Source organism: Aythya ferina (genome assembly GCF_964211825.1).
Source record: "Aythya ferina genome assembly, chromosome: Z".
Taxonomy (NCBI): Eukaryota; Metazoa; Chordata; class Aves; order Anseriformes; family Anatidae; genus Aythya; species Aythya ferina.
This window is the reverse complement of record NC_140299.1, coordinates 69,320,107-69,338,176: the sequence shown is the minus strand read 5'-3', so window position 1 is coordinate 69,338,176 and position 18,070 is coordinate 69,320,107. Positions and strand designations below refer to the sequence as shown.

Below are 18,070 nucleotides of genomic sequence, written 5' to 3'. Positions count from 1 at the left end.
CAACCATTCGCTGCAACTCTGTTTTCGCTCAGAAAGTAGATCCAAGCACAAGCGATGAGTTTTTGCAAAGGAGTGGTAAGCGAGGCAGATAAAACAGTAAAGTTCGTGCAGGTTGCATGGAAATATTCAAAAACACTGCACTGGGAACAAGGGAGTTTGAAACTGTAGTCAAGTCAATAAAATATAAAGGATAATACAAAAATATATTTCAGTATATAAGGAATAATGTCTAAAAAAAACCTACTGAATTCTTTCTCAAGCACAACTAAAGCAGGACTTTCAGGGATCACCTTCTCCAGGTTCAAGAACAGTATGTCCCCGAATGAAGCAAAACGCAGGAGAAGAAGCAAAGGCCTGCATGCATGAACAAGAAAATCCTCAAAAAAAAAATACACAATATCAGCCAAAAAAAAAAAAGGATACACACAGAAAGTGGAAGCAGGAACAAGCAACCTGGGAGGAACAGAGAGACAACGTCCAGACATGCAGGGCTGGGCTTATGAAAGCCAAAAGCCCACTTGGAGCTGAATTTGGTGAGGAACATGAAGGGCAGCAAGGAAAATGTCTACAGGTATGTCATCAGCAAAAGCCCAGCAAGCCCATGGCCCCTGGGACTGAGGAGTATGTCAGGAGCAAGGAAGACTTATCCTCAGTGGAGAAGGATCAGGTTGAGGAACAATTAAACAGACTGGACATGCATGAGGGCCTGAAGGGATGCACCCACGGGAACTGAGGGAACTGGCCCACGTTGATCGAGACCAGCACTGGTTTTCTCAGAAGGTCGTGGCTATCCCAGGATGTCCCTGAGGGCTGCAAGAGAGCAAATGTCACTTGTCTTCAGAAAGGGCAAAAAGGATCCAGGGGGTCACGGGCCCTTCAGCCTGACTTCAGGCGGTCGGACAGCAAGAGAAAATTTTTAACTGCGAGGGCTGTCAAACAGGTTGCCAGGAGAGGCCGTGGAGTCTGCATCCCAGCCTGAAAACTCAGACCATGTCCTGAGCAACCTGCTGTAGGTGGTCCTGGTTTGAACCAGGCGGTCTCCTGAGGTGCCGCCACCCTCAGCCATACCACGACGCTTTGAGACCTGCACGGGGACATCTAGGGAGAGAGGGAGAGTGTCCTGAGGAAGCACGGTGAAAACAGACCAGAATTTTCTCTGTGTGCTCACCGTGAAGATGGGAGAAGCTCCCGTCGCAGAACACTGCCCAAAAGGGACTCATCAGGAAGGCCACCCTGGGGGGGAAGGAAAATGAGCTGCAATGACTCGCCCAGCTGACTGCAAGCAGCAAAAATAGCCGAGCAGCAGTGTGCTGCCTCTCCCTTAAATCCAACTTTATGAGGCGAGCAGGAAAGCAGTGTTAGAAGGTTCTCTGGGAAGGCTGGGAGGAGGAAAACGAGGGCAAATGAATAAAAAATGGAACAAAGCTGGCAGACACACAGGAAGAAGTCAGATAGAGGGAGAGCCAGCGCAAGTTTTGTAGATCCTAGCCAGGTCTCACACACCAGAATCCCCCTGGTACGGCGTGCTCGGTTTTCCAGTACTCAGCACAGCTCCTCACAGAAGCGTGAGGTTAGCAAGAAGGTCCTTAAATGGTTGCGATTTGAGAAAAGTGGGAAATTTCTACTTTTTGAGTGCTGCAGGCTTGAGATCTAAATAGACTCTCACCACCCTCTTTACACGCCCACGTGTCTCCCAGGAAGGATAAATTCGTGGAAGAGAGGCAGATCTTCACGGGTCTTGGGAGGCCATCTTTTCCCTATTCCTCTCATTCATTTCTTTACATGCTTACCCAAAGATCTTCGTCTAAAATCCTCCAGTGACAGACAGGGCACCACCTTCCTACGAGTCCCACCCAGCTCTCGGTTGCCCTTACCCTTACAGAGCTTTTCCCTGCTTTCAAAACCGAATCTCCTTTCGTGCAATCATGTCCCCTCCTTCTTATCCTATTCAGCCAGATCACAGGAAGAAGGCTGCTCCCTTCTCCATTCAGCAAGCTTTCCTACGCAGCTGATGCACAGCTTTTCAGTCTTCTTCAGCACCTGGAACTGGCATATTTCTGCTTCACAAGCATGGACAAACAGGTGCATCCCTTACAATTTATCAGATCCTGTCCTGTTCTTATTTATAGGTTTCTTGCTGCAGCGTGCCGCTGGGTTGTGGGACGAACTGCAGCCCCTGGATGCTTTTCTGCAGGACTGCTCCAGGTCTGCCTGTGCTGTGTCACCCAAAGACCAGGGCCTGTCACTGCTGAACTGCATCCTGTTTCTCCTATGCCATGCCTGCAGCTCATCAAGGCAATTTCAAGCCAGAGCCCTGCCTTCTGCAAGCTTCCTGCTCCTCCTGGTTCCTGTTTATTGTTTTTTCCTTCGTCCTAATTGATAGCTAAAATACCAAAGAGCCTCGGATGTCAGGGAGAACCCTGCAAAACTTTTCTCAATAAATTCTCACATTTTGATAATTGTGTGGTCACATAAAGCTTCCTGGATGGTTCCCTCGCCAGGTATACGTGCACCTTACTGCAGACAGGTGCATCCAGTGCGTGCTCCTTCACGTTGATTGAGTGGGGCAGCACTGAGTGTTTGTCTGAAGTCAAGATAAATGCTCACTGTCCTCCTGGCTCTGTGTCACCAGCACTTTCAAAATAAGCAGATCGTTCATGTAAGATCTCATCTGCAGCAGGAGGAGAGCTCCCGTCTTGTCTGTGACTCGGGGATCTGGAGCAACACCCAGGCATCCTGATTACAAACCAGCGAGCCTCCTGTCGTGACACATCCTCTCAGGCCACACAGCACCGAGCTGCTCCTCCTGCGGAAAGTCGAGGCTGCAGCGATGCAGAGGACAGGCTGCATTACACCGCTGTCTGCACTGGGTTTTGCTCAGCACACCAACGTACTCGGACCCCGTCTGGATTACTTTCTGCCTGCCAGGATTGAGCCTAACCTGACCACCAACACCGGTGTGGTTGTATTAGTTTGAGGACATGCTTTAACCTCTGCTGAAACAGTATTCCCACATGGACAGGCCTGGAAATCCCAGTGGTAATAGCAGGACAAGTAATAGTGCCCTGCAGTACATGGAAAGCTCTAGAAACCCAGAGAGCTATCGCAGATCACATTTTGCATCTCAACAGATAACACTATTCACCATCAATCAATTTTTTTCCCCCCTTTAATTTCAAAATATAAATTCTCTCTTCCTGCACAGGAATGGAAGGGTGGGAATAGCTACTAGAGGGGACTCTGTTCAAGCATGGAAAACTTCAGCATTTCTGCCAATTTGATTGCTTTAGAAAGTAATTTATCATCTACTGCTTAGGTCCAGCGTGTCTGCTGGTTATTTCCCTGCAGCCGACCATGCAGTCAGTGCCTGGCCATATGCACACAGCAGCCAAGCCGTATGGTCCTGCTGGTCTGTGCTAGGCAGCTCGCTTGCCTCTGTACGTGGACTTGCCTCAGGCTATTGCTTCCAGTCCCCCACCCTCACCCAAGCAATGTTTTTTGCTAACCTGACTGATTCGAGGCGCTCAGGTTTACCTTTCGGAGCTTGTATTTTTTTTTTTTTTTTTTTTGCAAAAGCCCGCCCACAGGCTTCCAGCCTCCCAGTTTTAAAAGGTACGATGAGTACACCCCTCAGAAAGGCAACCCTGCAGGCAAACCGAAAATGCCAGCGCTATCTACAATTTGTAAGAGACGCACACATGAAACAGCCTCCTGCTTTTACAGATGTTTTATCAAGGCTCGTGTCAAACCACCGCTCCGAGACAAACCCAGAGCTCGCACTGCCCACATCTCCTGAATCGGGTGCTCGGTAGGCACGGGCCCTCCTGCTCCTGGCCCAGCACATCTCAGCCCTGCTGCACCAGGGCTCTGCGAGCCGTGGAGCTGATGCTGGGCCCCCCTCCCAGCTGGGCAGGCAGGTCACACACCCCGGCACACCTCGCCGTCCAAATTCCACCTCCGCTGAGTCAGAGCGCTATCACGGAGAAAGTATCAGGAAGAAATGGCTTTGGTTCCAAAGTCGACCAGACAACGTGGTGACGCAGCAGCCCCAAAGCTTTAAATGCCAGCCGTATGTGTCACTTCGGACACAGCCGCAAGCTGAGGGGCTGCGGATTTATTGCTCTGAGAGCAGCACAGACAGAAAGGCCCTCGCCTCCTGGTTCACGGCCACAGCTGTGCCTTTTCCTACGACAAGGAGGACCACGGCCTGCCTGAGGTCCCTCCACCCCAGCACAGAAATGCAGACGCTGTGTCCCGTGGCTGGAGGTGGGTGTCCCAGCATCCAGGCCCACCAGCAGGAGCCTTCACAGATGAAACTAATGCATCTGCATTGGCAGAGAGCGCCGCGTGGGGCTCCGTCACTGCAGTGCTCGGTTTTCAAAGCGTGTCTTGGCATGCAGACCTCACCTCAGACACTTGAGCCCCTTCGGGGAAGCAGTTTAAGTTCTGTGCCACAAGAAAACCAAGTTACGGGTGAAGTCTCACAAACAGGACCAGTCTGGCAGGCAGTTTTGTATGAATAATGCATTAAAAAAAAAAAAAAAAAAAAAAAAAGCTATATTGGATGGCAATTGTTTGTATACAAGAAAGGAGGAGAAGAGCCATTAGCTAAGTGATCTCACATTCCTCGATTTGCTTTATCAATCTCAGTATTCAGGAAAAAAAATAAAAAAAAAATCAAGAGTAGTCCAGGCTCTCCAGTGAATCAACAAAACCACACAAAGGACTGTACCACTTCCCACAGCCTCCGGGCTGTGCATTAGCTTTTAGCAAAGGTATCTACCACATGAATAATGCAGGACATCCTCCAGAGCATCTGTACTCCAATCCATCCACAGCAGCAAATAAAAACCTTTCAGCACGCCTTTCTGTCAGGCAGCAGGACCCTTTTACAGCTGCTCAGAGGCATACTCTAGGAAAAACAACCCTATCTGCCACACTAGCTGGAAGCCTTTTAAACCAGCCAGCTGGGAACCAGCCGCTAAATCAGCCATCCTGAGGGGCCCTGATTTTATCAATTGCCTTGCCCTTCTTTGCCTTTTGTTCCTACAGGATCCACACCCACTGTTAGAGGGCTCAGATTAAGGGTTCGGTGCACTTTTGGAGAACCACCCATGCTCCCCACTGCCTCAAAATGCAGCAGCTCACTGGCTGCAGCCTGCCCGAGCTCCCTCTCCATCCCTGCCAGCCACACAGTGCATGCACAGCATGCCTCTCCTTATCAAAATAAAGCAGCCCCATGATCAAAATACCCTTCCCTGATGCTGGCAAAAAACCTTCTCCAAAGCACCCCTCAGCCATCTCTGCAAACCCCTGGATTGTCAGAGGGAAAGCAGACAACAGAAAGCAGTGTTTTATATGTGTCCATCCCTAGCACCAGCTTGAGCATCGGTCTTCTGTGGGAGCACAAGGGTCCCTTCTCCCCAGGAGCACACCAGGAGCCATGCGACCTGCTTCTCTGTCACCTCCAGCCTGCAAGCTAAAGGGGGGACTTAATGCTGGTGTGGGTGGGTTAGGGTCTGTGGAGGTGGTGGTGGTGGGACAAAGGGCTAGCAAGATCCCAGAGGAGACTGTACGCCAGAGATGCACATCTTTCTTTGGAAAATCCAGCTCCAAATAACCCTGCAAAAATATTAGCAGCTCTGCCGTGTGGCAAAAAGTACTTAAGTATAGTGCCCTGGAAACCTGGGTCTGAAAAAACCACTTCTGCCTGTAGTATAAACATTGCACAAACACAGAGGCCATGAAGTGGAGGGTGAAGAAGTTACTCAAGAAGGAAGTGAGCTGTTTCCTCATTCACAAAACAGTGAGGCCTGAGCCCTCCTCCAGCTGAGCAGAGCCCTGCTGAGTAGAGCTGCCCCAGGAGAAGGCCCTCCTGCCTCGTGCTTCTGGTGCCCGCCGGCCAGGGCAGGACACCAGCTCTCACTCATGTCCCTGGGAGGAGGCATCATCTGCATGGACCACAAGAAGGGGGTTCCAACAATTTTCCTTGCCCACCTGCCCAACTAAAATATCCATCTGAAACAGGGAAGGAAAACATTTCACAGAGGCTTGTCCCATACTGAACAGGAGGAGAGCAGCAGCACGCTGCAGCCCTGCACACACACTCAGGGCTGGTGCCACCTCACCTCAGAGCATCTTTCCAGTGAGGGGCCCCAGGCAGTCTGCCAAGGGCCAGGGACATAACCAAAGCCTCAGACTCAGCAAAATACACACTGAGCAAATTTTATTCGTGGTAGGAGGTACAGCAAGTACTGCAGACTTCAAAATAATTTTAAGCACATATGGCCAGGGATGAGCTAGGGCTGCCAAGAGTGAAACAAACCCATTCTCTATAATGCGCTGTAGAGACAGCAAAATCCCAAGCACAGCCTTCCTGGGTGAGCTTTCAGCTGCATTTATATTCAGTCACGGTGGAAACCCCAATGGACTCCCCAAGGCAGGCAGAAATGCACAGCAAGGTCGAGGATAAGAGCTCCCCAAAGGTGGCACGGCGCTTCCACATCCCCACCACCTGGTATTACTCCGTGGCTGTGCTCATCCATCAGGCTGGCAGAGCAGGGAGATGGGCAAGGGAGCACATGTGCCTCACAGAAATAGCTCAGCCAGGTTATTTTTAACTGGGTCATCCCAGCACAGCTAGCGGCAGAGGCCAGGAGCAAGAAGGAAATCAAGAAAAAAGGAAAACTACCGGGGCAACCACAGCCTCAGGCAGCCAGCAGGAGGCTGCCACAAGAAAGCTCAGGCTGTTTTGGGTAGGATCCCCCAGCACATTGTAAAGAGAAGCCATGTCATGAAGAACAGCCCCCACTGCTCCAGGGAGCTGCTGCAAACCAGGTGCAGAAGTCGACATTTGTCTTCGCCCAGGTCCATGAGGGGCTGTGTTCACCTCGAGGCCATGGAGAGGCACAGGGCAGGCCATGCGGCCTGCAGCTTGCACAGGAGGCCACAGGGCTGGGAATTGCCGCAGAGGGACTGTTGACAGGTCCTGGACTTCCCAGAAATGACTACAGACAAGCATCTCTTCTAGTCTGAGCAATGATATGATTCACCCGGTGGCCCCGTCGCTGCCACCCTGCTGCCAGCGGCGCCTGGAGCTCCACGCCCCAGCAGCTCGCTCCTCGCACCCAGGCACGGGGAGCTGCACATGAATTCCCCCAGGCCACGGGAGAAGTTGTTTCACGGATATTTTTAAGCCAATGACAGTCAGAAACCACGCTGAAGACCGGGGCCCACCCTCTGAAGAGCAAGAGGACACTTCTGCTCCATTGATCGACCTCCCCCTTCACCAGAAGTCCCACGTTTGCTGCACGTGGTGCCCCTACCCTGAAAGCTCTGACAGGAAAGATGAGGCACTGAGGAGACAAATGGGGCCGGTGAACACGTTCCCTAAGAACCACAGTGACCCTGAAACTCAGCTCCTTTTCATTGCGCTTATCGGAGCTCCCAGGAAGGGCAGGAGGTGAGCTGAGCGAGGCAGAGGAGGGGGCCAGCCCAGCCTCTTGGGAGAGGGAGCCCCTCCTTCCCCTGGTTCAGCTCCATCCACCAAGATAGCCTGTGTACTCCACCAGAAAGATAAAGCCAACTTGCCTGCATTCTCCAGAGACAATACCCTCTTTCACTTTGCTGGTTACCTGGGCAGCAAAGAAAATATTATTGCTTATCAACTTCCTTGTGAGTACTAATGTGCTGCTGAATTCAATGAGAGGGCAAATTCCACCTCACAGAGCTTTTCTACCCTGGCAAGAACCTGCTCTGTTACGAAAGAAAAGCAAATACAACAACCCCGTTTCGAAGAGCAATAAAAACTCCAAGCCCCCTCACCCCCACCAAAAAGAAAAACTCAGCGCAAAGAGGAAGTGATGAAACGCACGAACTTTAAGAGATGTTGCCACATTTCTTGGCAGAAAGGCAGCCTTGAAAAACTCATCACCTGACCTTCTGCAAGCTCAGCAGTTTCTCCTGAAACCCGAACACTGTGCCCTTGCTCTTCTGTTTCGCAGGAAGAAGCTTCCTGCTGTCCAAGGCCGGGACAGCCTCTGAGCTTCAGGAGCCACAGCTCAGTTCCCCACTGAAAAGCCACAGCCAGGTCTCAGGAGCCTGCCACGTTGTCTGAGCAGCAAAGCTATCACTGGTTTGGGGGATTTGGCCACCTTCAGGGAATGCCAAGGCCTTGGTTAGTGCCTAAAGGAGTCCCAGAGGTTAGAGACCTTCCCAAATCTGTTCTGCCTAGCCAAAGAGCCGTGGGTGCCACTAGGGCCGGGATGGATGAGGAAGCATGAAGCGGCCAGTGGGATGGTGAGGCAGGGGAAATGCAAGTGCAGATGTTTCTCCTGAGTTCTGGGGGGGGGCTTGGAGGCTACACACTTCAGATGAATGTCTGAAAACGCAGCCCTTACTGGAAGGCAGGAGGGCTCAGGAGAGTTACTGCAGCCTGGCACACAAGGAAAGCAGAAGCAGAAAGGCAAGGGGACAGCCTACAGGGCCTGCCCTCTGGGAGTCCCCAATCCAGCCTCACAGCAAACCTGCCCACAGCCCTAAATTAGGGCAGATGTGAAACCATCCAAGGACAAAGGGTCCCACCTGCCTGGTCCCAAGGCTGCACCACCATCCTGAGAAATAAGCCTTCTCAAGTGTCTGACCTACTTCCCTCCAGCTGCAGCCAGCATCCTTTTCTTCTTGTTACACGGTCACTGCAAGAACAGTTTGGCTCTGTAACTCCTCCAGGAGTTGTATACTACTATATTCTACTATTGGTAAATCAGTTTTTGGCAGCAACAAACACAGGTACCTAGTGGAATAGAAAAAAAAAACCTGCCATAGATTTCCAAGTCATAAGCCAGCAGCAAAGGGAAACATTCCCTGCCCCTCTGGGAACGATGACAGCAGGATCTTGTTCTTTGAAAGGCAGCCAGCAGCATCAGAGGTCTTCTCTGAAGCCCAGAGGTGCAGAGTTCTTCCCCCTTCCTTACAGCATCATCTGCATAGAAAAACATTCAGGGTGCCAAAGAAAAAAGAAGTGGGGGGAGCTCTCCCACACACACATAGTACCTGTGGAATTGATTTATTATTCCAGTTGAGGCTTCTCTCTTTGTTGTCTGAATAAATCGAAATATAATATATATGTTTATATATATTTATTTTATACAGTTATTTATATATTTTATATATTTATATATGTATATAGCTATAAAATAAATCATATACATTTTATATATAGGGTATATTATATATATATATATATATATATAAACATATATAATTCAGTTGAGGCTTTTCTCTTTGACTGATTAAATCAAAATTGACATCTCTCTGTTCTCTGGAAAATTCCTCACCCACTTTTGAGCTCCCTAACAGTAGGACCCATTTATCTGAGGCATGGCAAGCCAGTAAGAGTGCGTGGCAAAGGCGGGTGTAACAGATGCAAAGGCTCTCTTCTGCCACATCTCAAGTCTGAAAATCAATTCACCATCGGGAGCAGAAGTAGCCAGTCCATTTTAGCTCTTTTCAGCTCTTACTCCAGCTTTGATTTATGCTGGCTAAGTATGAGGGCTACCTATGTTTTCCCTGCCAGAGAAATGAGATGCTGTGCCCATTCACTCACCCACTGGGCTTGGCAAATGCACAGTGCCTGGGAAAACAGGGGCATTACTCTGAGCCTGATCCATCAGAGCAGGTGCATGAGCAGTGTTTGGTTCAGACAGAGAGCACACTTCTGAAGCAAATCTCCTCATCACTGCCATTTACCACACTCCAGCTTGCATTGCAAAGCAGTCTTGCAGCATGCAGACAAGATGCACTCTGGATGAAACTAAGGGTGTTCCAGGATCACAACTCCATCTGTTGATGGGGTAAACTGTGAAATTAAAGCTTTCAAAGTTCCTATGGGTATGAAGTCCTGGAACCACCTGTTTCATGCCACAGGTCTGCTTCTCTTGCACTGTAGATGTGGCTGCAGTTAACACAGAGATGACCTAGGTGAGCTCAGTCACTGCACGCTTTTCCACACACACCTCTCTGTTTGCCCTTCAGCCGTGCCCATCTTCAGATGACTGTTTTCTTGACCTCCTCTCCTCCAGGTAATGCTCTCTTTGACATTGTTTTTGGGTGTAACTCCACCTCTGATCACTTCCTTCAGCATCACCACCCAGCCACTGCTCTCCTCTGTGACCAGTCCCCTCTCCACAGCTCCCATCTATCAGCAGTGAAGACCAGCCTCTCTTCCCATATAGCAGTTTATTTCCTACATGCTTCGCTCCTGCCTGTGCCCAGCTCTTTGAACATCTCCCCTGGCACCAGTTCTAGCCATTTTCCAGCTCTGTCCTCCTGCACCACCTTTCTCCAGCCCTCCCAGCTGAGGAGCACCCCGAGCACAATGTCCACACTCCAGCTGAGCTCCACCCTACAGGCTTCCTCTCTCTCTTTCTACTGCTGCTGCTTTCGAAACCAGACTATTTCTCCAGCTTAACTGATATCCATACCAACAATCTTTTCTCTGCCTTTGAGTCAGCTCTGGGCATCTGTGCCTTAGGGATTTTTTGAGCCAAAGGCTTATCTGTCTGTTTAGCCAGCCCTAATGGATTTTCCGCCTGCAGATTCATCTAATGGCTTTTCTTGAACCACATCCTCAACATCCTGTGTCAATGAGTCCCAGTGTTTATCTGTATCCTGTAGTTCCTGGGCAGTGATAAACAGAGGAACAATCGCTCCCTATCTGAATTCTCCATCCCATCATCCTACCATATGTCAAAGGCCACATTTCATATCCCTCCTCAGGCATACCTTTTCCAAGGTAAACAGCTGTCCCAGTGCTGCCTTTTCTCCTGCACTACTCCGTCCTCAATGAGCTTGCAGAAACCTAGCGTTGCATGAGGCATTCATGACACGGCTGCACAGTAGGTGTATCCAGACAGTATTTGATCATTTGATCATTTCAAAGTGCCAGTAAGAAAGAAAAAAAAAAAAAAGAAAAAAAGAAAAAAAAAAAAAAAGGAAAGGTTGCACAGCCCTTGAAGTCTGGCTGTGAATTAAAGCAGCATTTGAACTTCTGATATAATGCAGACCAGGCAGCTTGGAATGTGATTTCCATTCCATTTTGCTTCCTTAGGCAGCAGAAACAAAGGCTGTCTGTGTAAAGAAGAGTGAGAAGAAAAACACTGGGTAGGACACACTGGGCAACGCTGTACCTGACGGGGTATGCAGTGTTCCCTGGGCGACTTCAATGCACTCATGGAACTGTGTCTGTGTTCTCAGGCTATTCAGCACCACAGAAAGTCTTCAGGCTCCAGGAAACTTCCGCAGCCTGCTCAAAGCCAGAAGAGAGTCCAGTCCCCACGTCTGCTCAGAGAGAGACAACACCAAGCAGGAACAGCCCCATAAAGAGGTACCTGAGCAGGCCTGAGGGCTGCAGGTGGGACACGCAGGGTGCCCTGCAATGCCAGGGAACTCCAGGCACAGGTAGGAGAGCAGGCAATGACACAGGCAGATATGGCAGTAAAGAAAGGGGAGGGATTTTAGACAGAGCTCAGAATTTAGAAAGAAATTCCAAAATTCCTTTGGAAGATTTGTTTTTCTTCAGGAGTTTAAGGCACTTGCACATTTCCAGACATACATACCAAAAGACACCGTGCAGTCATCTGCCCGTGCTGTCGGTGGTCAGTGACAGCAGAGCCCCACAGCACAGGCAGGCAGAGACCACAACTTCCAAACCCTCACAGTTGAGCCTGACTGCAAGACAGGCAGGAACAAGAGTATAAACACTGCTATACTATTTAAATACATAAGTCACAAGCTGTCTTGAAGTTACAAAAAAAAGAGTTCATGTTGCAAGTCATACTTTCAGGGAAGGAAGAACAGGTATGACACCTGAAAACTCCTCAGAAATAGACAAAACTGTGCACAAGATAATGATTTCAGTTTCACTGACTTCTCAGAATGGGAAGAAAGAGAAGGTAAAGAAATTGCTGCTTCAGTTCCCTCTTTACACATCAAAAAGACCTGCTCTTGATTAAGCTTAAGAAGTCCTCTTCCACTAACAGCCCACAAAGGGCTGGGCACTAAAAGCAAGTGCTCAGCACTAAGAGACTCCCCAAACGAGCAGCAAGAAGAGGTTTATTGAAACATTCTTTGAAACGTTTCAAAGAATGGATGACCACAATGTTCCCAAGGACAGACACCCTTTGATATTTTTGCCTCCATCCAGCAGAAAGACCCACAAGCAGATGCATGTGCTGTGGCAGAAATTTAGGGATTGCAGCCACTCTCTCAAGTTCAACACACAGCAATACACTTAGAAGGATGCATGGGAGATAGGGACCCAGTATGGGTTTTCCTGGTTTAACTCCTTGGATCTTTGCTTCCTAATAGCATTTCCTTTTATTATTATTATTATTTTATTTTTATTTTACTGTCCTCACAGAGCCACAGACAAATTTAGGCTGCTAGAGACTTCTGAGGGTCCCTAGCCCAGCTCTAAGCCCCTGCATCAGGTCAGGTTGCTCAGGGCCATGTCCAGGTGTATTCTGAAAATCTCAAAAGGTGGAGGTGCTACAAGCAAGCAAAATACCCTTGTAGCCATTCCTGTCCAGCTAATAACTCTGGCCTGAGTGTGACCTCTGCAGGATGTCGCCTACTTCCAGAGAATGCTGCTCTCTGCGCTGGATGGCATTATTTAGAAAATCACCTTGTTCAAGTTGCTAGCTATCTATCATCCTGTAAAGCTCTCCCTGTGATTCGCCCCCTCTGCTGCTGAAAACACAACTAGCTCTCGTTTTTTCCAAATAGTAACTTCTGCCTCCAGCTACTGGATCTCGTTCTGGTTTGTCAATCAGATTGAAGAATCTGTTATCTAAAAAGATACATGAGATTTCTGAGATCTTTTACTCTCCACACAAACCCAGAGCTCACCAAAACACAACCTGGATGCCAGTAAAGAGGAAAGCGTTGACTTTCCACCTGAGGATTTACCCCTCTCAGTGAGGGGTTGGGCTGGGATTGCTCGTTTGGGGAATTTGTTTGCTTGGCAGGCTGCACCAGACCCATAGCTATTGCACAAGGCTTAATGTATGGCAGGTGGCACAAGTCTCAAATAGATGTGAGGGGCCATAAAGCCAAGCCCTTCAGACCCTGGCTAAGCCTTTAAACAAGTGCCATGATTTCTAAAACTGTGAGGCACTGAAACTCCTATTGATTTCTGTGGAAGACGTCAGATGCCAGGCTATCATTAGCAAAATCAATCTTTTCAATTAAGACTTCAGGCATCAATTACTGACATCAAGACCTCTGCAAATTCGAAGAGAAACATGAGCCACCACCACGACCGGAGTGGGAGGGGTGAGGTGAGAGGCTATGATCCTCCCTGACTGTGAGGAAAAAAGCCTCTATGCATAGGAGGAGCCAGATGTTATGAGAACAGGAACTTGAAGCAATGCTATTCTGATTTTGTTTTTGTTCCTCCGTGTATGTATTTTGGTATTCAAATTAAATTAGAGAAAATGGCAGAGGAAAATAATGCAAACTAATTACATTTAAGTAGACGTTAGCAAGACAATCTTTGACTTCTTCTATCCGTCTACTGCAATTAAAGAGCCGTCTGGGTTTTCTGTGCCTATTACCCTGCAATTTTGTTGCCAGCACAGGCTCCTTTCAGGGGGCAGATCGAATGGAAGAAACCAGAGGATGACAGGGAATATCGGTCCTTCCTGACATCTTCCGTGTCACCAGACAGCGTTTCCAACAACATCAATATGAGGTTCCTTAGAAAGGAGCGCAGCAGCTGTGCCAGCAGCTCAGGCACAAAGGCAGCTACACTTTCCTAAGGGTTTGTGTTTTTTTTGGGTTTGACTCACGGGAAGCAGCGGTTCAAGGGTGCTTTGGGCAGATGGGCAAACATGCTCTGTGGCCACATTAGCCCCGGGTGTGGCTGGAGCAGGACAGGCAGCTTCAGGGGAGATCTGCCACGCCTGTCCCATGCTTGGAGATGCTCCAGATTCACCTGCTGCATCACCCGTGTGCCAACCCACAGCGAGGGCAAGGTCAGAAAAAGGTGCTCATCTGGCTCACCTAAAAGCCATGACGGCATCCAAAGCTCTCTGACCCTGCCGGGGAGGGTTTCAGCCCTCTGCACCATGACATGGAGCACGGAGGGTAAAAACCACGGTGTGTGTAGAGCCAGGACTGCCTAATTTCTGCTCTTGGGATTAGGCCCTGTACTTGGCTCCTGCCTGCGCCCTTTTTTCCGACTGTCAGCCAGGAGGCTGATCTCATATTCGCTTTCACAGGTGTAACCCTGACCCGGCGGCCTTGGCTCGCCTCCTCTTCCTGGGAGAGCCTCTCCCCTGGTGCTGCCTCCTGCGGCAGGAGCAGGACGGAGTTCGGCCTCCCCTGCTTCCCTGGGAGTTATCTAATCAGGTTCCCTGGACTTTGCCTCGAAGTCGGCCATAAAAATACCACAGACGCCGCGAGTTTCTGCTGCTTCTCCTTCCTTATAATCCCCCCTCCGTGACTTTGTCCCACCGAGGGGAGGGAGGCAGTGCAGACACGGCGCTGAGCAGAAGGACACCTCCTTGCACCTGGGAGCCTCCGTGCTTCCTGGCACAGAGACAAAGAGCACGGCAACCCTCCAGCCCCAGGAAAAACCCTTGTGCAAAACAGGGCCAAAAGGATGCTGCAGGGGGAGAGGGATGGACCGAGAGGCCTGGCTTTGGGCTGTGCAGTGTTAAATAAAGCTGCTCAGGAGGGAGAGGGGGAACAGGGCTGGGAGCTGCAAGGTGTTCCTGCTGCGGGTACGTCCCGGCCCTTTAGAAAGAGCTGTGCCTGGCTGAGGGTCAGAAAGTCCTATTCAAAGCGCCTTGGGAACAGTCAGCGTCAGCATCACCCGGAGACAGCCCTGCAGGGCGTATTTTCCAAACGAAGAACTGCTGGCAAGCCTGTCATACCGCACAGGGGAAATCCCTGGAAATACTAGGCCAGTTTGGCTCCCGCTCGCGAGCCTGAGTAGCCCGGTGTGTGTCAGCACCCCCCCGGCCCTCGCAGCCTCCAGGATGATCCTTCCTGTTGCATCCATGGAGGGGCAGAAGGCGCGCCGGCCTAATTGCCTGCCCCAGCCAGCTCTCTGCAGCCACACTGCACCTGTGGGGAGCCAGAAAGAGGAGAAATCTCCTCGCCACGGCCTCTCCGTGGCATGGCAGAGGAGCAGCAGGCCGCCTGCGGCCCTGCCTCGTGCCCTGAGGTGCTCAAGTGGAGCATCGGGCCTGGGCTGCTGGGGGCAGCCGTCCTGGGATGGTCTCCCTCTGCCCCATTTCTTGTACGAGGCACACTTCTGTCACCGTGCCACATCCCATGAGGGTCCCCCCCCTCACAAAGTCCCTGCTGTGGAAAGCAGAGCCCACCAGGCTGGGCAGGTGACACAAAAACACCAGAGGAGCACACAATGCAACACATAGCACGAAATCCACCTTAGTGAGGCAGCCGTGCCTCACTGCTGAGCATCACCTTCCCTTCCAGGCGTTTCCCAAGGCCTTCAGGTCTCTGCCTACACCCCCCCCTGCAGCCCATCGGGCAGCATCCAGGCACCAGGCAGCCCCGAAATCCTACAGGGAAGTGACAGTGGCCCCAGTGCAGCCCCCACGATCCAGCAGCAGCCCCCGTGCCAAGACTCACAGGGAGGCAAGCCCCCAGAAACCCACCACGGAGCCAGACACCCCCCCTCCACTCGTTAACAAATTTAACAGGCGCAGAGAAGTTCGCAACGCTGTCCGATGTCCCCCAGTAAATCTGCTCTCAGGGGGACAAACGAAGGGGGACAGGCACACGGAGCTGCTCTGCCTGCCGGGAGGGGAGGGCAGGAGGAGCCCGAGGCAGAGCCCTGGCGCAGGCGGCGGGGCTGTCTGGCTCTTTGTCCAAATGCCCGTGGGTACCTGCGCCTCCAGTTTCCCCGGGCGGAGGCAGATGATGATGGGGCTTGAATTGCTGCTGTGGCCTGATGGGTTGAACGAAGGTGAAACAGCCCTCGCTGGTGGAGTAACAGCTCGTCTGCAATGATGCTAAGCCAGCAAACAGCCTCGGCACCGAAGGAAGCACCTCCTTCTCGCCTTGTCTCTCCGGGGCGATCAGCTCACACCTCTATCTCGCCTCCTGAAGCCTTGCTTTAGTTTCCTGAAAGGAAGACACGAAAACATGAACACCCTGCGTGTCTCCATGAGTCACTCCCTATCTCCGATCAAACCGCAAGGGATCAGGGCTCTCCAAAGAGGGCACAGCCGGTGGCAGAACAAAGGGAACAACAGGGCTACGCAGGATGATCCCATCCTTTGTTAACCCTCCGGGGAGCCTGCCTGGGGAAGGCAAAAGGCGGCCAACACCCAACCCACCCTCGCAAGGGCTGCCTGAGACCTCTGCAGAAACCCCTTCCCTACAGCCCCCAGCGCTGGGTGCCCCGGGGAACCCTCTTTAGGGGGGCTGCAGGGGGCTGTCAGGGGGCCGGGCACAGCCGGGAGGGCACCGCTCCCCGCGGGGGATGCTCGGCGAGGCGCTGCCCCGCGGGGGGGACCTGTTTGCAGGGCGCTGTACACCCCAGCCTGCCGCCTCCTCCTCCTCCTCCTCCTCCTCCCTTTTCCAGTTCAGCCTCGCCACCAAAACCCTCCCCACGGCTCGGGGCAGCCCCCAGCGCCGGCAGCCCGGCTGTCACCCTGCCCTGCGGGCTCCCACCCCAAACCCCCCGACCCCAGCACAAAGCCACGGCTCCGCACAAAGCCGGGTGGGGCCGCACCCTCCCCGAAACCCCCCTCCCCAACCCCACGCGATGCTCCCCACACCCGTGTCCCCGTTCCCCCCGCGTGGGTGCCGGGGCGGGGGGAGCCGGGGGGATGCTGCAGGTGCCGGGGCGCGCCCTCCCCACGCGTGTCCCGGCCCCACAGCCCACCCCAGCCCACCCCAGCCGGGTGTCCTACCTCGCCGCTGCCGGCCGGGGGTCGGGCAGCCCGCAGGCTGTGCACATGGGAGCCGTGCCGAGCCGTGCCGAGCCGTGCCGAGCCGAGCAGTCCCGCCCCGGCCCGCCCCCCGCGCCGCACCCCTGGGTGCCCGGCGGAGCCAGGGCTGGGGCAGCTCCCCCGGGGTGCAGGGGAAGCACCGGGCAGGGCAGGGGCACGGGGGGGCCGCCGGAGCCCCGCAGGGTGTTTGTCTGCCCCAGGAGCTGTCAGGAGCAATCACAGAATTTCTAGGTTGGAAGAGACCTCAAGATCATCGAGTCCAACCTCTACCTAACGCTAACAGCCCCCACTAAACCATATCCCTAAGCTCTACATCTAAACGTCTTTTGAAGACTTCCAAGGATGGTGACTCCACCACTTCCCTGGGCAGCCTGTTCCAGTGCCTCACAACCCTTTCAGTGAAGAAGTTCTTCCTAACATCTAACCTAAAACTCCCCTGGCGCAACTTAAGCCCATTCCCCCTCGTCCTGTCACCAGGCACGTGGGAGAACAGGCCAACCCCCACCTCGCTACAGCCTCCCTTGAGGTACCTATAGAGAGCGATAAGGTCACCCCTGAGCCTCCTCTTCTCCAGGCTGAACAAGCCCAGCTCCCTCAGCCGCTCCTCGTAGGACTTGTTCTCCAGGCCCCTCACCAGCTTCGTTGCCCTTCTCTGGACCCACTCAAGCACCTCCATGTCCTTCTTGTAGCGAGGGGCCCAAAACTGAACACAGTACTCGAGGTGCGGCCTCACCAGAGCCGAGTACAGGGGGACGATCACCTCCCTAGCCCCGCTGGCCACGCTGCTGCTCACAGAGCCACAGGATTGTCTAGGCTGGAAGGGAACGGGCCCTGCTCTCCTGGGAGGGGCTGACACCTGCCTGCCAGGGGAAGCAGTGAACAGATTCCTCGCTTTGCTTTCCTTGCACGCACAGCTTCTGCTTTACCTGTCGAGCTGTTTTTATCCAAACCCACGAGCTCTCACGCTTTTACCTCCTTCGATTCCTCAGAGCTAGTTTGGGTGCCAACAAAGGGATGGGTTTCGCAGCCCCCTCCCCTTTGCAGCCTGTGCCTGCACAGGAGGGACTGTACAGCGGTGTCTT

At 52.2% G+C, this 18,070-nt stretch overlaps 1 protein-coding gene across 1 annotated transcript in view; it reads right to left on the bottom strand.

The window, feature by feature from the left end:
* The window catches only part of CORO2A (coronin 2A), a 44,706-nt gene extending 27,659 nt beyond the window's left edge, over window positions 1-17,047 (bottom strand). Inside the window, exons 1-2 of the mRNA XM_084503823.1 lie at window positions 16,950-17,047; window positions 15,918-16,155 (exon numbers count right to left, since the gene is read on the bottom strand). The gene's annotated coding sequence lies outside the window, so the exon portion shown is untranslated. The remainder of the gene's footprint in view (window positions 1-15,917; window positions 16,156-16,949) is intronic.
* Window positions 17,048-18,070: the final 1,023 nt, after the last annotated feature.